Source organism: Nestor notabilis, unplaced genomic scaffold (genome assembly GCF_000696875.1).
Source record: "Nestor notabilis isolate BGI_N333 unplaced genomic scaffold, ASM69687v1 scaffold4142, whole genome shotgun sequence".
In the NCBI taxonomy this organism is placed as follows: Eukaryota; Metazoa; Chordata; class Aves; order Psittaciformes; family Psittacidae; genus Nestor; species Nestor notabilis.
Window position 1 is genome coordinate 23,443 of NW_009917729.1, and position 8,101 is coordinate 31,543.

Here is an 8,101-nt window from a genome sequence, read left to right on the forward strand (position 1 = left end):
ACCCCAAGCGGGGCTTCGCTGTCAACCCACCGATCACAGCCAGAAAACAGTGGCATTGTCGGGAGGAGCAGTTCACAGCCCAAAGACACAAAGGCAACGCCTCGCCCCCAGCGATGGTGCCTTTAACCCGTTCGCACCTTGGTGAGAGGACGGACCTGAAGGGGTTAAATCACTGGAAACTGTGGTCTGGGGCCACAGCTTGGTGAACACCTGCCAATGGCCTGCTGATGAGGAGCCCTATAGACATATCCCTGTGGCGCCAAAGCGAGTAAGTCTGGAAATTCTCATTTATATGGGGCCCAAATTAGTGTTTTAAATAAACAGGAAGCTGAGAGTTTAGGAATTAAACCATCAAGGAAAGCTGAAAGGGTAACTGTTTTGTAGTGGAAAAATTCCTCTTAGCTCAACTCAACTCTGGCTACCTGAGAGAAGAGGATGACAGCTGTGAAAGTGGCTCTAAGACCTCGCAAGGAAAATATATTAGGATTTGACATACTAGCAGGCAAGCAGTGGTATTTACCCAATGGCAGGGTGTAGAGTTTTGGATGCAGACAGGCAGAAGCCACTGATGTGAGGCTTTTGCAGACTGCCCCTGTACTACCACAATCTATTACAACCTGTGCCTCTCAATACCCACTGCAAACGGGGCATTTCTGAAGTAACCAAAGATCTAGAAAGTCAACACATCATCAGTCTATGCACTCCCGTTATAACTCTCTGGTCTGATGAGTCTGTAAGGCCAATGGTGTTTAAAAAATGATTACAAGAAATTGGATAGTAATACTCCATGATGGACTGCTGCTGTCCCGAGCATAACCTCTGTAGTGACAGCAATACATGGCTACCCTATATATTATGTTTTTATGGCTCCTCTAAGGGAAGGAGATAAACCCCAGTTTGCTTTCACTTAGGAGGGGATGCAATACACTTTTAACTGACTCCTGCAAGGGCATAAACATGCCCACACTATTACCCACAATGTTTTAGCCAAGTCCCTCCATACTGTAGAGGTGCCAGCAGGTGTCCACATATACCATAGAATCATAGAATATAGATTATGTCTTAATTGGTGGAGACAATACAGAACAAGTGGGGCAAGTGGCTGAAGCCATCTGGAATCTATTGAATAAAAATGGGCTAAATGTTCCACCCTCCAAATACTAAGGCACCAGACAAGACATTAAATTCTTAGGGACTTGGTGGCTAGCAAGAGCTGTTGCAGTACCTGATGATACTGAGCATGAGTAAGGGACAAACCCTGGGCAATAAAGCATAATTAAACAATTGCTAGGTTCTGTGACACCTGGTAAAGAGGAAAAACTCACTGATCACAGAAATACTTTGCAATGATCTAGTTGAAATTAACTTTGATTTAGTTCTGCTCATACAGTTCAGCAACCACTGGGGACTTTTAATCTATGGTAAGTGTTTTGGCCATCTCCTCTTTCTCCAGTGCCTGCTGCATAGGTCCAGTTAATCTCTCCCACAAGATCCACAGAATCCCTTCCTGATGCAAACCCCATAGTTGGGAGCAGGCCAAAGCAGAAAGATGATAGGGTTTTAAATCAGTTCTGTTTGATTAGGGAGAAGCAGATATGTCTGTGAACACCACTGCAGTCATCAGGGGTATGGGCTTGTTCTCAGAGGAGAGTTCCAGTAATGCCACCTGAAAATTTAATGTGGTTTTTCAGATCCCTTCAGAGGCCTGGGTGCAACACAAGTGGCTCAGCGGACATTGCTTATGCTCCTCCTGACAGCAGGCCACTTGGAAATGCTGTGAGAGTGTGGGGACAGGGTTCCAGCCACCATCAGCTCATAACTGCTGAAACAAGGGGTCTGCTTGGGGAACAAACCCGCCTGCCACTATATCAGAATATTCCCAGTAAGCTTAGGGTTTGCTGGTTACTATTGAGAACATCCCCAAATCCCCTGCTGAGAAACAGAATTCCACCTTTTCATGACGTGTTCCAGGTTTTTCAAAGGGAAGTTTTAAATGAAGGTGGGGTGCGTTTCTGTTTCAAATTGCATTTTGGGACTAGTTCCATCTTCAGAGATAAAATCAACATTTTGATGCCAATGCAGAAGCCTATCTTCTCTTTGAAACCTCTCTTAGAAATTAGGAGAACATAATTGTCCATTGGAAGTTTTCCAGAGCTGTAGAAGAAATTGAGGCAAAACCATGATAGCGTTTGTTATCTGTGTGTTACCTGAGTTGGACTTGGAGGCATGGATTGAGATGCTGTTTTTTTCTCCAGTAACCTCTTCTCTTTAGTAAGCTGCCCAGTGATACAGTCTGCTGCCTTTGCCAGGAGAAGCACACCACCAAAACCCCATGTAGGACCATCAGTTTCAACTGCAAGAGCCAGTGCACCACCAGCGCCCCCCTGATGGTGTTGATGTAGACATCAAATCTGCTCAGCTTCCTCAGCAGGCTCTGTAGAAAACTGTGATGCACCATGTGTCAGAGGGGGTCTGGAATATACAGGCTCTGAAAATTGCCTGGTCTCTCTGCCACCCTGCTCCCCATACAGAGGAGAGAGGACAGTAACCCTGGTCTCCTTGGAAGTGCATTAGGGAACACGAAACATTGTTATTCCCTCATTAGCTTGTGCAGTGTGAGCAATGCACTGTCATGCTCAGTCTTTGCACAGGGTAAATATCATCCTTTTCAAAGCAGAGACAAGCTGGACTTGCACAGATAGGTACAGTGAGGTTTCCAAGGTCCCCAGGTAACTCATTTTCAAACCAGATGTGGACAACTGAACCTAACCTTATTGCAAGTCTAGGGAAAACAGGCTGCTAAGCCACCTAGGGCTAGATACTCAAAGGTATTTGTGTCCTATTTCCTATTATTTTAACAGGAAAAAAAGCCTACATACCTCTGTAATCTGTCAGTATTCTTGACTGTGTCACTCTGCCTCTGGCCTTAAGCTACCTGCAAAGCAGAATTAGAGATAAGGTTGTGTTTGCAGCCTTGGTGTAGTACTCCTGAAGACTTATCCTGGCTCTGCAGACTCAGCATGTTCCCTTCACATGCCAGGGCAGGAGTTCTCTTGGGCTCTTTGCATCACTCTGGGTCAAATTTTCACTTTCTAGGCCTGGGTGATGGGAGCTGCATCCATCAGCAGAGAAATGACTCTGTTATTAGGGGCTTGCTCTGCCTGCAGATTGCTGTAAACAACAACCCAGAGGTGTTTTAACGTGAAATATCCCAGGTTTTCCTGACTGCAGAGAGAAGGGCTAGTTGGGAAAATTGCTCAGGGACAAACATCATGTCTATGGGTATGAGAAACTTCATGTGTCATTTTGTTGTTGTAATTCTCTGAGGGAGGAAGAAAGATCATTGGCAGAAGATAAATGGCCTCTAGAGCGTAAAAAGAGCAGAAGAGAGCCGAAACAGTGTTTTCAAGCTTTCTTAATCTGTAGGGAGTCTTCATACTGTCTCGCTGAATATGGAGGGAAAATAAGTGGTAGGCAGTACATATTTTACTTAAAAACCAGTCCAACTGACCCACGTTGTTTTGATGATGTGGGAGTTGGGAGAGAATAGAGGAAAATTAAGGGAATTGTCTTAGGTTTCAGTAAATTAGATTCCTTTCTGGCACACCTGAAACACAGAAGACTTTTCGATTACCTTAGCATTCCACGCTGTTAAGTATTTCTATCATATTCACAAGCCTTGCATGTGTCAGAGTAGTATTGCCTGCCAACCTATTTAGGAAAATGAAGCCTCTAGTCTCTTAACTGTTCTGAAACAGCCTGTGTGATTATTATCTGAAATTACTGCTTTCTCATACAAGGAAGGAGCAAAGGCAGAAATCTCTTTAGTAGTTAGTGACAGTGTTGGTCACCGTTCAACACTTCAGATAGGTAAAAAGCCTTTTGTAGCCCTGTCAGATAGTTTCTAAGGGGAGGTAGTTGTCTGTTGCCTTTTAAAAAATGTTCTCTGCAGAGTTTTGAAATCAGTTGGAAAACCTTTTCCAGCAATTTCTGTAGCAGATAGTAAATATATATAAGTGCCTGTCTTCCTTCATGATACTTAAAGTAGCAAATGGATTCTGTATATTCTAAAAGTTCAGTTTCTTTCCCCTTCCCCTCAGTGTTTTCCATTTTAAAGGGAACACTCTGCTCATGCATGCTTTCCCAAATCTTCTGGAAGACTCTGTATTTGAATTTACTAGCAAATGTTTGTTGTGGAACTTCTTTGAACTGGATGTTGGCATTGTATTTGTTGAGGTTTGTATATAGATGGGTTTAAGCCTGGGGAGACGGGTCGGATTTCCAGATGCAATTTGGACAGAAGGTCCAGGACATGTTAGAGACCTTAGTGTCTCAGTTCCAGGAGTAAATGAAGCAGATACGATGAGATTAGTGCAGGGGAAAAGCTGTGCCAAGGCAGAGTTGCATCCAGACATTGGTGGTGTCCAAGCTGACTTGTATCCTACCAGCATCTTGGGCCCTCTGCCTAACTGCTAATTATACTACAAACTTGAAAGGGGGGTGGAAGAGGAATTTGTCTGATAGAGCCAATGCCAGCTGGCTCTGAGACGGACCTGCCACTTTCCAAGGCTGAGCCCATCTCTGGAATAAAGTGTTTCAGAAGTGGGGAGGGGGAAAGAAAACTGCACTCCAGCACAACTGCAGCTGGAGAGAGGAGTGAGAACATGTGAGAGGAAGAGCTCTGCAGACACCCATGTCAGCGCAGAAGGAGGGGAGGAGGTGCTGCAGGCACTGGAGCGGAGATTCCCCTGCAGCCCATGGTGCAGCCCATAGTGAGGCAGGCTGTGCCCCTGCAGCCCATGGAGGTCCATGGTGGAGCAGATACACACCTGCAGCCTGGGGAGGACCCCACACCAGAGCAGGCGGATGCCCAAAGGAGGCTCTGACCCTGTGGGAAACCTGTGCTGGAGCAGGCTCCTGGGAGAACCTGTGGACTCGTGGAGAGAGGAGCCCACACTGGAGCAGGTTTGGTGCAGGACTTGTGACTCCAAGGGGGCCCATGCTGGAGTAATCTGTTCCTGAAGGATTGCACCCCATGGAAGGGACCCACACTGGAGCAGTTCATGAAGAACTACAGCCCATGGGAAGGACTCATGTTGGAGAAGTTGGTGGAGGACTGTCTCCTGTGTGAGGGACCCCACACTGAAGCAGGGGAAGAGTGTGAGGAGTCCTCCCTCTGAGGAGGAAGGAGCAGCAGGAACAACGTGATTAACTGATCACAACCTCCATTCCCTGTTCAGGAGTGAAGTGGAGCCTAGGAAGAAGGGAGGGGTGGGGTCAAGGTATTTTCAAGATCTGGATTTGTTTCTCATTATCCAGTTCTGATTTATTTGGTAATAATTTCCCCAAGTCTGTTTTGCCCATGATGGTAATTGGTGAGTGATCTCTTGCTGTCTTCATCTTGACCCACGAGCCTTCCCTCTTATTTTCTCCCCTCCCTGGCCAGCTGAGGAGGGGGAGTGGTAGGGTGGCTTTGGTAGGCACCTGCCATCCAGCCAAGGTCAACCCACACAGATATTTGTAGGTAGGTAAAAGCTGCATTGTAGCCATCCTGTATTTTAGGTATGTATAAAGCCGATACATACAGCTATTTCCCACACCTCTTTTCCCATCTCCACAATTAAGAGTTAGTCTAAGGTTCCTTAAACATCCAAAGGAATAGTTTCATTTATTCAGGGTTGCGTTATCTACCTGGGGACTTTGCATACTTTTTCAACTATTATTTCCTGTGGAGGAAAAAAACAAAGGCTTTGTCTTTGTAGTGCCTGCAGCTTCCAGGGCAATTTAAAAATAACAGCAGGAGGAGGAGGAATCCAGAACTTGTATTGCTTTTTGATCAGCCCAACCTTCTTCGTCTCTAGCATAGAAGGTTTTAATGGTGGTATAGTAGGAAAGACACAGAAGCAGTTTCCATTAGCAAACAGAAGGCATATTTTCTTACTAAATGTTAATCAGAAGAATGTTGCCTGCACTATGAATTAGAGTGTGAGGGTAGATTTTTTTTAACGGCTAGAGTGTTCCTATGTAAAGTGTACACTCTAGCAATAAAACCTGCTCCCCCAGGAAGGGTGAAGGTGCTAGTTGTCTCTTTCTTGCCTCTGAATATACATACAGTTTTGCTTGTCAGAGTGCAGGGGCTTAATTTGAACTGTGCAGATTACTTTAGGTACACGTATGAGGTGAACAAAGGCATAAAAAAATGATCTTTGTTTCATAAGTTGTGTTAGGTTTGAGACCTCATTCAAGTGTGTTCTGACATTTCTACACCTATAACACTGACTGTAAGTTATCTCCTATTCGCTTAGAATAAAATAATTGATGCTATAACTTTTATGTGTGTCTGTCTTGTCCCTTTAATAAGGCCAAGTCTAGCTGGTCTTGCTGATTTGATTGTATTAGCAGCATCTGCAACAGAGCTGCAGTTTTCTCAGAAAAAAACTCTTCCACTGTTAACTTTCCCAGCTTTGTAAATGAAATATAAAGTCTCCTGCTGGTATAAAAATGTCAGTTAGGATTGTGGTTCTTTGAAGTATTGTATCATGAAGGATTTATATCACAGACCTGGTCTTTTAAATCAAGTGTTTAGCTTGAATGTGTAAGATAGGCACTGCTGAAAAACAGAGTAGATGATTGAAAGGAACAGTTGCTTTCTGCTTTGAAGTTATAGTTAGGATGGAATTAACAACTGTATTTTCAGGAAAGAAGTCTGTTCTACAGAATTGTTTGAATTTGCACATCAGATTGAGGAATCTAGTGTAGGGCAGAAAGAAGGAAAGCTCTTCTGTGTTTTGAGAAACATACCTTGCATTTAGAAAAAAAACCTGGAAAATAGTCCTGTGATTTTCCTATCCCTAAACCAAATTGCTCTGTGATTTACTGTAAAAAATAGCTATATGAGTTTCCTTATCCATTTTATAAAATGGTATGGTAATATTTAAACTTCTAGTTAAGTATGTTTTTTCATTGATGCTCAAATTCTGGCACACTTAGTATTGTGAAATGGTAGGTCACTCTGGTTCCACGAGTCTGCCTTCTGGCTCGACTAGGGGATGCTAGTGATGTCTGAGTCTAAGAGAAAAGATCCAACTTTGTGTTATCTTAGCAACACAAGCTTTTCTCTGTTACAACTCATCAAGATCTCTGGCTGGACACAGCAGTAAATAATGGTCACAACCTCAGGAGCAGCTAGAAAAGAACAGACATTTGGAAACTTGAAGTGTATTTTGAAACTTGCTCAGTATTTTGATAGTGTTTGATGGGTTCTAATAAATTGATAGATAAGCTGGGATGCATGTTAGAATCCAACTTTTAATCTGAGGAAACTATCTATTTCCTCTGCTAATTTTGCAGTGATGCTTTTTATAGTTCACGAGAGAAGGCAGATCTTGGATAGCATATAAAGCTCTTTGCTTTTGGAAAAAGTCTTGTTTAAAAAAAAAAAGAAACATTTTTATAAAAATAGATTTTTATTATTACAATAATTTAAAAGAAGATTTTTTTTTTTCCCCACTATTTTTGGACAAACAATATTGCAAGAGGAATTATCGGTAATAGATCTACAGACAGAAGAATTATCATGGTTGTGTTTCCTATTGCTGGTGTTAGGTCTGCTTCGCGTATCTGCGTTTTTACAAGCTATCTTAAAAGGACAGCAAAAGTACACTTTAGTGTCTGAAGGATTTAATTTCTCGGTGAAGCTTCCTAAGATGAAAAGTCAGAAGCAATAATTCTTCAATCAGTTTTTGCTTTGAAAAAGTGAATCCTTACTTAAAGTTCACAAGCACCATCCAAGCAGGTAGTGAAGCACACAGGTGGCAGAGCCAGAGACACTGTGCTGTTCATCAGCTTGGACATTTTCTGGATTCTAGGTTAATAATGGCAACACTTAAAAAATTCCCTGAATGGAGAAATACTTCGGTTTGAGTGGATCCAATCTTGGAAGTACAAGTACGCTTTCACAGTACTTCTTCTTGTCACAATGGTTCAAGTAAGTGAAACACATATATGAATAAATGCAAGATCGGTCTGTTAAACTGCAGACTGTCCCTGCTTCAATCAAAATAAATCAGTTTTGAATAAATCAAAATAATTCATTAATCAG